We start from the raw sequence: 15,895 nt of genomic DNA on the forward strand, positions 1-15,895 counted from the left end.
TCATGGAGTAAGAGGGTGGCACTGAATTCCTCAGTGTGGGGAAAAAAAATGCATCCGCTGACACCCACTGCACGGTGAGGTGGTGGGTGGTGTGTTTCAGCAGTGGCGACAACGGTGGGATGCATCTGCTGGGGTAGACTTCTATACAGCTTGCAGGCCTTTGTTCACTGCTGGTGAAAACGCATAATGTTGGTGACTATTGAAAAATAGTGTTTTGTAGCTGAGAATGTGCTCTATCAAATAGTGTTATTGTTTGTTGCACCTGTTGTAGTTTCCATGGAAATAAATAGGACACATTTATTTTAGAGCAACCTGTGTAAAAATAGATTTATGAGTTCAGGAAACTGAACCTTACTCTATCAGTAGCACAACACTAATATTTCAAAATGTTTTTAGGCATTTCTAGGCTAACCAGCCATTATAGTTTTAGATTTTTCCCTGGAAGAAAAGAAAGTATTTACTGTTGCCAAAACTTGTAAGAAAAATATTGCTTGTTATGTAAGATTATGTAAGAAGCACAGTAGAGCAGGTACAAAAAAATTTTTTTTACTTTAAAACTGAACTTTAAACTTGTGCCCTTAATTTTCAGTGCTGAGTAGCAAAATGCTGTATGTCACATTTTCAGCAGTGCCATGTGAAGTGAGTCATCTGACTACTAAACTGTTCAGCCTCAGAAAAGTCAACATTAATGAGTCAGTGTCATAGCAAGGAATCTTATAAACTGGATTTGTATTTATTACTGTTCTGAAGATGCAGAAATGGTCCTTTCATTGCAGAGAGATGCCCTCCATCATGCTTATAGTTTGTGCAGACTGGCTGTGTGAGAAGGCAGTTGCTGCTAATCACATGACAACATTTATTTAAATATTTCTAGTACTTTTTTATTTCTACTTGCTTACCGGCAAGGATGAGCTGCACAGTACAGATAACTTTTTGGCCAGTAGTTTTATGGTCTTAACTTCTCAATTAAGAAATACTTTTACTTCTTGCCCATATACCTTGCCCTGGGAAAATTAGTCATACATATCCCCAGATTTATTCTTTATGCTGGAAGCAGGAATGTGGTTACAGCATAGATACATAGAGCTGTGTGTCTTTAGTCAGAACACCAATAAAACCCATGGCAGACTAGCTTCCAGTATTTGGCTGGTGGGCACTTTGTGCCATTAATACATAGAAATATCTTGTAGGTGTACCTTCTGCAGGCTTTTATTTTTCACCTTACTACAAACATCGTTATAAAAAATGGAACTGCTTGCTCATGAGAATTGTTTGTTGAAGCTTTCACCATGCACTGCAAAGGCCACAGCTGGGCACAATCTGGTTTTGTCAGACGGCTGGTGTTCTGTTGTTTCCTCTTCTGATGGATCAGTTCTCTTCAGGTACACATTAAATACTAGCATCCTACTATTAAATGTTCGCTAAGCATCTGTTAGGCAGCATCCCACAATGTCAAAGCTATTCTTTATCTGTAGTTTAGTTTTTATAAACAGTTTTGTCTTTTTCAAATGCACTGCTTTTTTAACTTTAAAAGCCATCTTTAGTATCTCCTCTCTTCAGGCTTACAATATTGTTTGTCTCATCTGTTACACCTGGGGGGGACTGGGTATAGGAGGTGGGAGGTTGGGGTGGAATTAGTTTCACAGTCCACAGCTATGACTCAGCTCCACTCTGAGTCATTGCTTCTGCGTGAGGCTAAGTAGGAACCTCTGCTGATAAACAGCGTACTTGAGGGTTATGAGGGAGTGATTTTCAGGGAATTGCAGCAGCTATCATAGTCACAGCTCTTGAAAGACTTTGTGACTTTGAGAGGCTGAAGCAAAACTAATGTGCCCTGATTTATTACTCTGGTGTATGTGTTATTACCCTGCTCCTGTGGTAGTGGATCTGTGGGGGTGGAGGAGGACTGGAGGTGGAGGCAGGGCATAAGGCACAGGAGCCGATTTTGTAGGATCATCCTGAGGAGCACACTTTTGAAGGCAAAATTCTGTGGGGTGTTGCTGGCCAGCTGCCCTCTCACTTTCCTGACAGGATCAAAGGGGGAAAAATGGTGCACCTGCTCCTGGCTTGATATAAGCCACCTTCTCCTCGTCTTCCCTCGGGGCTGTTTCTCACTCTTTTCCCCTCACACCTTGCTGCCTGGTGCCATTTTGTCTGTTCTTAAATCCAGCAGCCCAGAGCACGGGCCTTAGTACCCTCTGGAAGCAGCCAGAACCTTCTGGAACCGGCAGGGGGCAGTGCGGCTCCCCCACAGCGGCCCTACCAGCTGCAACACCTCTGAAGTACCTCGGAAGGTGCATCCTTCTTGTGAGTCCTCTGTCGTTTGTTGTTGAAGAATGTGGAAAAAATGCTTATTTTAAAGAAAATTCTTTAAAGAAACTTGTGAGGGGGAATAGCCAACGTTTGCAAACTGCTTGCGCAGAGAGCTCTTTGTGAGGTGTGTGTGCCACTCTGAGATGGCGCCCAGGCAGCTCGGCTGCCTGTGCCATGGCAACAAGGGGCAAAGAGAACCCCAACTTTACTGGTTTTGGAGGACGTGAAAGTGTGCTTGCTGGTGGCTGTTACTGAAGGCAGACGTGGTGGCACCTGTGGAGAAGGAGGACTGGAAACATGGTTAGTGACAGAGGAGCTTCCTGACCAGGAGCCAGCTGGAAGGGAGAACTTCTCTGAGAAGGGGAATCCTATGGGATCTGCTACATGTGGGGCTCCCTGGTTGCATTCAGTTGGGAAGACCCACCACACCTGCAAAGTTCCAGTTTAAGCACAGTCTGGAGATCGAAGAGCATGCACAAGGCCCTTCTGATAGCACCTCAGTATTGCAACTCGCGATGCAACTCAAAAAAGTGAGTTTGTTTTCTCTGCATATTCCTGCTTTCTGTCATGTTACTTCTGTTTTATGCAGGTAAACAATTACTGCCCTTGTAGCAAACAAAGGCAGGAGAAATTCTTTCTTTGGTTTTACATACCATATCCCTGGTCTCCTGTTTTTCAATTCTGTTGGGAGTCAGAGATGAAAAAAGTAAAAATATTTTTAAATTGTATATAAATTCAAGTGTTTACGATCCTGATCCAAGAAAGCATCTCCTGAAACTCTCTCCTTGTATTGCTCCAGCATGATGCATTTCTGTGAGCAGCACTATGGTTATTTCCCTGCTTTATATTTGGCCTAGATGTGTTCATTAAGCCAGGTATTGAACAGTTTTGTTGTGATACTTTGCTTGTAAGTGTGAATTTGAGCAGAAAGCTTGTTTTTTCAGTATTGTGTAGAGGCACTGAAGAAATGCTGGGTCTGACCACTTAGATGTGCTAATGTTCTCCAGCTGGGAGCATTTCTAATAGAAAGTTGCTCTCAGCTGAAACATGATTAATCAGGCAACAGCTGAGGCAGAGAAAGATGTCCTTGCTGTTTCCTTTCTTCAAAAATAAAGCCCTTTTGTGTGTGTCAGCAATTAAAAGTATATAATACAAAATGGTTAAGAAAGTGAAATAGTCAAGGCCTGCATTGCAATCTCACACGCTTTTTTTATTGCTGAGGTGAGAATCTCCAAATAACGTATTACTATCTAAGGCAAGAGTGGAGAAGTTTGAGCTTTCATAATGAAAATTGCTGTGGGAACTCTTCCTTTAAGTACTGAAATATTATATAGTCAAATAAGGAAATCTGTATTTGTTTAATGTCGTTTTAAATGTAAAATCTCTTCGAGGACTTCATGTATCAGCATTCAATATTAGCATTTTGAGAAGAACGTAAGTGAATGCGTTTGCGTCCTGTTCTTAGAAAGGAGTTAAGATCCATGGCATCTATTTAATCAAAATGGCTGCTAAATGAAGAGTCATGTTCCTAAAACTGCATGTGAAACAGCAGATGTCACTCCAGTCTTTCTGTATGTGGGCCAGGGAAGGATTTGCTCCTACACAAGAATAAATACGCACATTACTGTTTACATTTAATATAGTGTATGTTAAGAAATAAATATAATATATTACAGAATTTCTGAGGTTAACCATAAACAACTGCTGTATGTACTAGAGAAGCACTCGATGTCTGGACTGTCTCTATTTGGATCTGTGAGTGCTGGCATGGTATGGAACGAATGTATAAACTCATCTGGGCAACGAGTAGTAATACATACCTTTCTCTAATGGCTTGTGTTTGACGATATCAGTGTTATTTATTAACTGAGGAAAAATATGCAGTTGTATGGCTGAATTTATTGTATGGCCTACTTTGCTATTGGATACAAAGACACCAGAGTAGAAAGTGGAAAGCATTATTCTTGTTTTAGAGGTCACCTTTCATTGTTTAAAAATTTTGGGATAAAGTCACGCAAGACTATATCTATAAAATCTAGTTCCTGAGTTGTTCTGAGATTTGAGGGGGGGCAGCGTTCCCCAGTATTAAAATGCGCCTTCCAGGAAAATAACTGTGGTATTGTTTTTAAAAATTAAAATAATATAGCTACACATAATTCTACTTTAAGAAAATGACGTTCAATGATCCTATGTTGTTACAGAGGCAAAAGCTTAGGAACTGTAGATCTCTATGACATTACACAAAACCATAAATTTTTTGTGTATGTACCTGTGAGTTCAATTCTCAATTATTAGTTTTTTTCCTGAGATTTGGATTTTAGTAATATCCAAAGTTCTGCTGTTTTAAAAGCTTCGCAAACTTTTATATATTACCACTGCTCCAGTAAATACAGAATCTGATTTTTGTTACTAGTTTTTGATACTTTACATAATTGATTTTACCCACCCACCTTTAAACTCTCATTTTTTGAATCTAATTTTGGAAAGGGTGGGAAGAAAAGGACTCTGACATCTTTTCACTTTTCGGTTTTCATTTTAAAATGAAAAGTTAAGTGTTAACATTAAGTGATTTCATTAAAAAACAAATGACTTCTGGGTATAAGACACTTTCTGGGAAAAATTTACCAGGTGGTTCTTTGTGGTTCTGTAAAGCAGCACCTGATAATTTTGGACTTACCACTGTTGAATTGCATAGTCTAGAGATAAGTGTCTACATGAAGAGAACAAAAAACAAGGCATAACGTTTGCTAGGAATAGTTTTACCTTAAAGATAAAGCAGAGATGAGTTTACATTTTGCTGACAGGAGTTCTGCCTGAAGCTTTGCGTGGTGAAGGATGTTGCAGATTGTTAACTTTTTAACAAGTTAATATTAACCTCTTTTGAGCAAGCCTATCAACAACTTGCATTATTAGGAAATAGGAGTTTATTTGCCTCTTTATTTGCCATGATGATTTGGTCGTACATAGAAGTTGTTGCAAGATACCAGGAAGGTCATGTTAAAGGTTTCAAAGGGAAAGTGCAAATCTGTTCTAGAAGTCATGCATTTCTTTATCTGCTTTGGGACCTTGTGGTGAGGCTGCCTTCAATCCATCACTGCCTTACAGTTGCTCAAATTGCAAGTCTTTTTACTTACCTATATTTATAGCTCTGTCTCCAGATGGAGAATATTTGCCTACCTAAATGATGACTAGACATGGTGAGTGGCAAACCCAGCAGTAATTGTAAGGCACAAAATCAATTCCGTAGCTGTAATAAATATGATTTTAGAAACAGCCAAGAAATGTAGAGGAGCAAGTGGATTTGGAGCCACAGGCCAAAAGATTATTTCTGTACATGGAGGGGAAAAAAGCACTCAATTTTATCATAACTGTGTAGAATGGCTCCCCAAATAGAAAATTGGATTGGTATCTCCAGGTAATAAAGACATCAAATAGCTTATATAGCAAGTGCACTATGGTCTTTACTGGGCATTTAGTGGAAAGAAAACCTTAACAGAAAATCACTACATTTCATATCTAAAATAGTGAGTTTCAACTTTATTTAGTAAAGATCAAACTACATACAGTATACTTGTCACTTGCATTCAGCTATGTTTAATGAAGAATATGTAAATTCCTTTCAAACGTGTGCTTCTTAGAACTATCAGAGGAAAAAAAGAGTTTGTCCTACCCAGGAATCTGGCTATCAGTAGAAGTCCAGCTGAATATGATGTTTATCTTTGTTTTAGATAAGTCACTGAGATAGGAACTTTCATCTGTAAGGGGATATTCAGAAGCTGAAACTTCTAATAAATTGAGTTTAGGAAATTATCTCAACAGAATGTTTTTGGTGCGTTGAATTTGAAGACAGTCATAGTTCTGCGTGGTTCTCACTAAACAGTCAGAGTCTGTACTCTCTGTGTAGACCTCAGTGGGGAACTTGGAGATTTTGTGTGAAGAGTAAATGTCTACCAATCAGACTCTGCTTCAGTCAGAAGATAGGTGAGGGAGCTGCTGTGTTCTAGGGCTTTCATGTACTCTCACTGGTTTCTTTTGGCCTTGAAGAATGGGCCAGGAGGATGTTATCATAGTGCTGTGGGGTCAGTTTAGCTTGCAGCAGCTGGTGTTGCTGATATTCTGGCCTTTTGCTATTCAAAAACACTAGAATGTTTACGTTTGTCTGATGACGTACATTCTGATAGTCAAAAAGAGGGGTTTTTTTTCCCTTTAATGGGAGAAGTTTCAGTGACTTCTATGGTAAGAAAATCTGGAAAACTGACTTTATTCCAATTTGTTTAAAAAACAGTAGGATTGTAAAGGATGGCTTTCGTCTGTTCTTTGTCCTGATGGTGTGGAAAAGTCTGTCATCTTCCCACTAATACATTAAGAATTTGGTCTGTGGCTTGACTCATTTTGAGTACAGAAGGCAGAAAACAAAATACAGACAAAAAAAGATGATCCCTGTCCTTAAAAGCTGTGACTGAAGATGAAACAAAGTAAGCATAGTCTCAGATGAGATAAAAATCCATGTTGACAGTTACCTTTGTTCTTTATAGAGGCCTATAAGTGCTTAGGGAAGTACAGCCAGAACTTTGCTGCTGTTCTGTTAGCTTCCAGCAATCAGCAATTTAAAGACTTTTGGGCCAGTCTGCGTCTAGGCCCTCATTTTTAATAGATGCTATTAGAGCTATTTCTCTATATTTCTTCTAGTTATACCTAGAAGTGTGTTTCTTTGGGTATGTCCTTATTTTTAAAAATTTGTCCTGGAAGAAGATAAAGGGACAAAACGAGCAGGAGCTCGGATGAGATATCAGCTTTGCGAAGGAGCGTGTCTAGGGCTGAGTCTTGCTTGTGCTAGTTCTAAGACCAGTACCCAAAAAGTCATGGTGAAAATACTTAAATGGCATTCGTTTTATTTAAAAAAAGACAATCATGTCAGCGTTTAAAGTAAAGGGTGGAGTCAGGCCCACTTTGTTAGGTAATCATTAGGACAGAGCAAGGGTAGAAAAATGCAGCTTCTGGATAAATGAGAAGATGAAGCCCAACATAAGATGCTGTAGGTCACACTTTATGTGGGAAGAAGTGGTATTTCATCCTTTTGTCTCATGAATCCTAAACTCATATTTTGTCTACAGTGAGTCTGGGGTTTTCTGTTTTACATCCACATCTCTATGAATTAAAGACCAAAAGGTTGTTTAATCTGGACATGTGGGATTTTTCTGCTCAATACCACAGTTGGAGAACTATGTATGAAGTTAATACTGAAGTTTATGTTGAGTTACAGGTTGAAACCTCTGAGATTCCCTTTGTTCTTCTAGGAGCAAAATTTTGGGAAATTGTTGGACGAGGGAAACAACCGCAGCTGAGAAAATCTTTGTCTTTTGGTGAATTGGTCTGGAATAGCTATATAGATCAAAGATAAGACTCTCCTCTGCTTTCACATCTTTTCTTCCCTATTCTGTTCGTAGACTTTAACACTTTTGTCAGCTGCAGATGGGCAATAAACAAAGGATAGAGAAAATGGCAGGAGTCCAATCCTTCCAAGACCAATCCTGTTTTAGAAAAATGAAGAAAATATATATTAAAGACTTGGTTGCTATGATAAGACTGTCATGAATTAGTCTGGCTTGCTGCAGTGCTGTCATGGGACTGAGCTCAGACTGCTTTGTTGAAGCAGACAAGCCTTAGTCCCAGCCCTTTGGTTTGATTTGTACAAAATGATTGTGAAATTTGGAATGACGGTGGAATTGGCTTGCAAATGTACAGTTAACGCTTCCTTGGGTATTGGACATATCTATTGTCAGAGCAGCTCAGACCGCAGGAGTAATCCTCTTGCACCCAAAGTACATCAGTGAAGAACTGCAGCGTTGCTTATATTGGCTCACAAAACTGGAAATTAAAATACCTGACATCCATGGCAAATCTTTTAAAGAACAAAATGTTGAACTTGGACTCCCTGCATGTTCTGATTCTAGCTTGTGACTAGGAATAATAAGAGCAAAGATGTCCAAACCCCTAGCAGTCTGGTCCGCCTTGTTTTCTTTCATTGCTGAGCTGGAACGTTTTAACACTCTGCTTTTTAATACGAATCAGTGGCAACTGACACTGAAAAAGTACTGTGCTATAAAATGAGAATTTCAGCAGCTAATTTGTAGATGCTTCAGTCCAGATCAATCTGCTGGGGGTGCTAACCTTGGCAACTATGCCAGGTCTGCTCACCAGACAAGTATCTGTAGGCTATTGCCTGTGCCAGCAGTCAGTCTATCCTTCCTCTTTTCCATTTTCTCCTTTGCGATACACAGTGGTTTGGGTTTTCTGTTTCTCTGGTGGCTGGGCTTTTTGTTTGTTTACATGAATGTATCATATTAGAGAGGAATAGCCACCATACTGGAAGTAACATTGGGGAACATGACATGATTGCTGAAGATTGTTCTTAGAACAAGGAGCTAGAACCTACAGCAATAGGGAAAGTTTAAAGTCAGTTTTAAGCCAAAAGCAATTGTGCTTTGTAATGATCTGCACTGATATTCAGCCATTAGCTATCTATGTGGTTGGTATGCAGTGCTTCAAGGATGAACTAGTCTGAGTAAAGAAACATAAAAGCTGTGTTTTTGTTGTGGTTTTTTTTACATTGGAAGCTATTTATTTGGACCTATGTTTATAAGCATTTTCTTTAATAAACACTTGTGTTTAGAAGGGGCTGTTGGTGCTGTATGTTTCCACAAATCTAGTATCAAACAATTTCTGATGAATGAGAAGCACTCTATGAAATGTCTACATTTTTTTCTTGTTTCATCTTTTCAGTGGGTAAAAGCAAGGTAAGATGTCATATACAGTGTATCCAGATGCTGCTACCTTTCTAGAAAGCATCTGTTTGCTGTGCACTTTTCTAAAGTAGAAAAGGTAGAGGTCAAGATAGGTTTGGATTTCCTGCTTCACCACTGTGTCCAAGATGAATGCAAATAGCACTTTCCCCAATGACTGTGATGTGAATTCAATTTTTTTCTCATAAATCAAACTAGTGTATAGCTTTGCGATGCTAGACACTACTTCTGTCTCTAAAATAGAATAATTCAAGTTGGTAGGGAAATATGTAGATTGCTCCAAAAGTAATGCCTCCTATTTATTTATGATGAAACTACAACAGATAGTATTGCCATTGAACAGTATCTCACTTCGTGGCATTATCATGGCTCAAGCAAATCCTCCTCATATAACTCATAATTTGTTCTGCTTATGAAATTGATCCTTCAATTCTTGGAAAAAAATCTGGGGGTTACTTCAGTAGATACTTTTTGCTGTGGTACAATGTATAAGTTTGTATATTTATGTCAAAGCAAATAGGTAGCCCTGAGCTGTAAGCCCTGTTAAGATATCTCACAAGTCATCCTGACCTCCTGTATTTCATAGGTAGAATGACCCTGTGATTCTGTAGTCACCAGCAGTGCCCCAAAGGACTGGAGCTCCAAAGGGTGCCAAGCATTTTCTTTCTGAAGGAAAGCCAACATTCAGATTTTTGTACTGATCACTTAGAAGCTGTTTACTGTGAAAATCACCAGTCATCACTGAAAATTGTCATCTTGTGGTAAGTTTGTGGGTTTGTGAGTCCTTCACATCCATTCTGTGCTGCTGTGACTCAACAGCCCTTCTGTGGCTACTACTTGTGTTTTTGTCAGTTCCCCTCTAGGCAGTCCTCTTGACTTTCATATAGGGTACTCAGTGCAAACTCTGAGTAGAGGTGAGCTGAGGAAGCTCTGCACAGGCTGCTGCTTGTCTTGAGCTGCCTACAGTGGGAGTTGTTGCCTGATAAGTGGTTAGGTTACCACAGCCTTAAGGTAAGGGGAGAACTAAGCAGTGCTTAGATTTGGCGCTGCTTTCTGTTAGTCTTGGTCTGTTTACTCAGGCTTCTTACATATTCCCAGCCTCACTGCTTGCTGACAAGCTCTCTCCTGCCTCCTTTTTCTCAGTTCTTATAGTTAGCTGGCTGAGACAAGAGAGATTTTTCTCTGGGAAAAATAAGCATTTCTACACTCTACTTTCTTACATGTTTTCTCTGTATTCACTTCTAATTTTCCAGTGGTTCCAAGGTGTCCTATCTCTGTAGCTTATTCAGCGCTTAGGTGTTTTCTGTACCAGAGTGTTGCATTGGCAGAATTTCTTGGCATTGAAGGAAAAATGACTTTATATTTTACATGCATATCTCATTCCACCTGGTTGATAATTGAATATGGGAATCTTGGAGGCAGAATTGATAGAGGCAAACTATTCAGCTGGCTTTCAAAATTTGGTGCTATAAAATATAATCTGCTTGATAAAAGAAAACATTCTCAGTAATAAAGTATTTTCTGCTAGTGAAGAGTTCTTGTCATGAAAATACAGGAGTTTCACACAGAGAAGAAAAAAATAAAATATCAGAACCCTTTTTGTTTTAGTATTGCAGAGCAAATTGATGTTTAATATGAAGGCAAATGTAGATGAAAGTGATCGTTAACTAAACTTGCTTCACTGCAGGAACTTGATTGAATCCATTTGAGAGTAGTGCTTTGTGATATCTTCCCTTTTCAGTTGCTGTTTCAAGTTAAAATAGAATGAAACGTGTCTTGATCACCCAAGGATATGGTGAAAATAGGATGACTGCAGGGTTTTTTGAGGAAAAGAACTGGTACTCTGTAATTTGAGTGTACTTTGAGACACTTTTGAAAGGGGCTCGTTAAATTAAAGGTTACTCAATAAGGGTGAGTATTACATGGCTGCCTTAAGTTAATGTATAGAAGTTAGAAGGGTTTTACAAGAAGACACTGCGTAGGTATATTCAAAATTTATGGAAAATCTTGGCATAATTCTGTTTAAAAGTCAAGGGAGACATTTGTGAGGAGCTGAATTGTATAGGAATAGAAGGAATAGAGATTTCAGGACATGGAACTGTCTTAGTTTTGCAATTCACAGGACTTCTTGGTGTGTTTGGTCCAGAGATTTCTTCTGGCTGCTATACATAGAGACCCCAGCATTTCTTGATTCTTGTGCCTGGGAACACAAACTCACAGATAATCACAGGATTTCTGACAGGTTATTTCTTGGAGACAAGCTGCTGAGTTGTCCCACATCTTTCGGTTAAAACTGGTTACCTATGTTACTTTTGATTTCTATCCAAACTGATCTAAGCTTTTCAAATAATAGAAACATTTTTCAGTGTATCAAAGAAAATATTTTTAATGTACAGGATGTGAACAATTAACACTTAAGAAATGGTAAAAACTTTGAACTGTAGATTATATATAATCTCAGGGTTTATTGCAGGATAATGCACAGAATTGAAGACAGTTAGCTTTACTGAAAAGCAAAGAGAGCCTTTACTTAAATATTATATGTTATTTATTGGCATAACCACAACAGATGCTGGAGAACAATCCCCAGATATTCTCATCTAGATGCAGTTGTAATGCCCCTGATGTCCAGGTTACAATCCTCTGGTGACATCGTGCCTTTTCTGCTAGTACAATAAAGAGAAGCCTGATCAAAATTTTCTGAAGTACTGTTCTTTGTCAGCGACCTTGTGAATTTAGGCACATATTTTAAAATCCTACAATTTCCTCTCTAAAGCAACTATGCTGTTTTTCCTATATTTTCTAACTTTGGTAGTTCCTATATCAAGTCCAAAGTCACTGTCCTCCTTTTCCCTCTTGCATTATTCTCACTTTGTGAAAGACATTCAGCAGTATAGAAAGCCTAAAAAAACTTAGTTGAGCACTGTGAAGATTTGATTCATTTCATCCCAGTAGTGGATTGACTATTATTAGTCCAAGCATTGTTCTGATCTCGATGTCCCTTGATCTTTTTAGGGAACTGCATCAAATGATGTACAGTCTTTCTGGATTCTCAGATGCCTGTCGTGCATGTATACTGTTGCTCCTAGGAAGGCCTCTGCTGAACTGTCGTAGTGGAAAATGCAGCAGAAGGTTGTTGGAAAAGTCTCATGGAAAGGCAAATGATGTGCAGGTGACTTTCATTTTATACACAGCGATGTTTGAGGTAGTAAACAACTTTTTGCAACTGGAACTGTAGAAAGTGGACTACCAGAGGATCTCTGGACATGAGTCTGTCCTGAGAGTTGGGACGAAGGGTGAACACTAAGTCTCTGAGATCAATGTCAGGAAATATGGGAAATTTTTTAGTTTGGATGAGAAATTGTTCTTGTGCTGGGAAACGAAGTGACTTTCTTGAAGAAAGCTCCCTTTTGCAGTCAAACCCAAAAATCTGCAGTTTCCAAACTGGTCGAAAAAGCCTGGTTGCTTAGTTGATAGGAACTAGTGGTGAAGAGATAAGGGAGTCTCAAATAATTGATTCAGATTCTTTGAGTAAAGAGAGTTCTCTCTATTTTACTTGCACTTCTCCTGACCTATTTCATCTTAAAGTAGTTCTGTCAGTTCACAATGTCAGTCAAATTCTTTCCTGGGAAGTCATCTGCATGCAGTGGTCTTCCCAATTTTTGCTTTTATGTTTTCATTCATGTGTACATACTACTTGTTTGGATTTTTTGTTGTTGTTGGGCTTTTTGGTGCTTGGTTTTTTTTGTTAGAGCTCTTGCTGAGAGAGGGGGCCACCATGAAGTGTTAATAATCTCAAGTATAAGTTATCTCTACAAAAGTACAGTGACAAATGAAGTTAGTGCTTTTTTGTTAATTTACTCAAAAATGTAATATTTTTGACCCATTTGGATTTGTGAATAAGGCCTAGCTCTTTCTTCATGCATGTGCTTGCACAGCTAGTAGAAATCTAGTGAGGTTATTGTGTATACAACAGAGCAAATGCAGGCATCGTACAGCAAGAAATCTGTCCCAAAAAGCTAGTCTGGGGATAATTTGTAACCTAAATTTCAGCCAAAGTATTCTTCCATTTGTGTCCATCTACTGATCATGAGTGTTCTCTGGGGCTTTAGAGCTTGCGTAAACAACCTCAAAACAGTTCCACCCTTAGGCTGTAGGAGTTTTATTGTTTGGTTAATTCTTTGTAAATCATGACGCTCGTGACTATTCTCGTCATCTAGGAATATCAGAATATTTCTCCACTGTAATGTTAAATAATCAGAGTGATTTATTTAGGCAGACTCAAAATTTAACTCTTGCGATTTGTCCTGAAGCAGTAGATGTAGGTATGCGTGCTCTTTATGCAGAAAATTCTGTGAGCTTGGCTTCTTCCTATAGTTATAAACACTTAGAGTCCCTGTTTTCATTATAAAAAAATAAAAAAATTAAAAAATATACCATCTGCAGAGAAAAGCTTGACAATATGAATCTGAGAGTTTCTGAGTAGGTAGACTGCAGCTACAAAGATAATCTTTTGGTCTACCTTATTATAAAGGATGGGTAGGGGTGTGCTTCAGGACTCCAGCAGAGAGTCATGATGAGTCAGGTAGCCCCGTACAGGCATTTAGTCCCAGACATGCATAAGGATCGTGTTTCCCTTTCCCACTGATGTGAGCAGCGGGACATACTTTCCCGTAGCACAGCTGCTCATTTCTATTAGCCCTATTGCTGCTGTGTGGGGTTTTTCTTCTTCCCACCCCTCTTGCTTTACCCAGGTCTCACTTTCTGACTTTGGTGTGCCTATCCCAGCTTGAGGAACTGGACAAGCAACCTTTCTTCTTTCCTGTTGGCAGTGAGCACTGTTTTTCCTGGAAGTGTGAGCCATAGGAAGCCTCATCGCAGTCTGTTCTCCTCTGCTGTAGTGTTATGTAAGTAATGTACTCCTGAGACCTCTGCCATCTTGGCAGTGAGAGGACCAGCTGACTGATCTGCAGCCAAAGCGTTAATTGAGAGGTACAAGGGTAGCAGAGGACCCTGCTGTTTTGGAGAGGTTGACAAATTCTTGTTATGCTGATACTATCAGACAAGATCTTCATTTTTGTCAGTGTCTCATCAAGTAATAGCTGCATGGTAATTTATCTGGCAATTTAAGAAGTAGATTCTGTCATAGTCTTTCACTTTTTCTTCTGGGCATGAGGAGATTAAAAACTGAAAAATGAAGTGGGAAAACAGCCAGATCTCAGCTGTCCTGTCAATCCTTACTGCTTTTCTGCATCATCTGTGTGGAAAGGGGAGAAATCAAAACACAGGATGGGTACTAAATCCTGCGCTGGTTTTCATTTCCTTTTTTTTTTTTTTTTGTTATTTCTTTTGAGGGAGAAGTTGCTCGTTGTTGAAAGCATAAATGGGTCATGTAGCTGCTGCATCTTAAAAATAAAATCATTGGCAGGCTTCCCTGCCTGCAATGTACTGTGTTGAATTTCAATGAAAATCCCCCAAATGTACAGATCTCACAGGCAGCTTAGAATGCTGCAATATAAAATGCTGCAGCATACATTTCTGGGCAACTTCCGTGCCATTATGTTTGCTTGTTCATAAATCTTTTCTCAATCAAAGTACTATTATTTTTTTCAGATGAATATCTAGATTCTGAATTGAGCAGCATTAATAATACTCTCTATTTCCTCTTCCATGTCCATAGAGAGTATGACTGTTACTTTGAAAATATGAAATACAGTCTTGTGAAAATAGCCAATTTAAAAGGCAAAAAAAACCCACCAAACAAATCCAAAACCCGTGGTTTTGAAGGAGGGGAAAGAATCCTTAAAGAAGTTTATTTACTTATATTAACAGTTTATATATAAAGATTTTGTCTTGCTCAAACTGTTGAGCATTCTTTTTTCTGTTTGACTTGCCTCTGTTGGTTTTTGTTTTTAGTGCTTCACGTGTGCTAAACCTATCACAGATGTGAGATAGCAATATAGGATTATTGCTGTTTAACCAGCCTCCTTATGGTATAAAATACTGTTGCGTTGGTGCTAGTTGGCCAGTGGATCATTTCTTCCACGTTACATTACAGTTGTAGTACTGTGCCTGATAATGTGTACAAACATATTGCAAAGTACACGTGATCAAGTCTAAATCAGTTGAGATGGATGAGCTTCTAGAGCCTCTCTTGGATTCTCCACTGATACCTCTCACTGGCATAAAGAGCAGACTGAACAAAGCAAGCCCCAAGTCTTTTTATTCCTCTTTTCCTCCCACCAGCTTCAACTATTTTGGCATACTGATCCAGATGACTAGCAGTAGTAGCAAATTGTATATGAAGGAATAGAAGAATGATGTGTGTGTAAGGCTGGCAGTGGAGTCTAAGTCTGAATATATCATCTAGTATCTGAGTCTAAATGCTGAAAGAGCAGGAAGAGCAATGATTCTAGTGTGAGCCACAGGTGAATATCATAGTGGTGAGTCTGCGTTCCTGTTCTCTGGTGCATCTTTCTCCAGAAGGGCCAGAACCATTTTAGTACATTCCCCTAAAACCCTGCCACTGGTTCCTGGGATACACGCAACAGGATCTCACCTTTCCTGCTGCTGGATGGTGCAGCAGTATTGTGAAAGGTGAAATGGGAACTGAGAGAATATGCATTATTAAGATATTTTCATTCCAGCATCTCAACCTAATTACAGCCAGTGGCAGACCTCATGCATAGGCTTTAGAGAAACTGTTGGCTGTGGTTTGGCAAGATCTTTATGCAGTTGGTCAGGAACAGAAACGTTGGTGTGGTCCGTAACTGAAGCTC

Source organism: Numida meleagris, chromosome 3 (assembly GCF_002078875.1).
Source record: "Numida meleagris isolate 19003 breed g44 Domestic line chromosome 3, NumMel1.0, whole genome shotgun sequence".
In the NCBI taxonomy this organism is placed as follows: Eukaryota; Metazoa; Chordata; class Aves; order Galliformes; family Numididae; genus Numida; species Numida meleagris.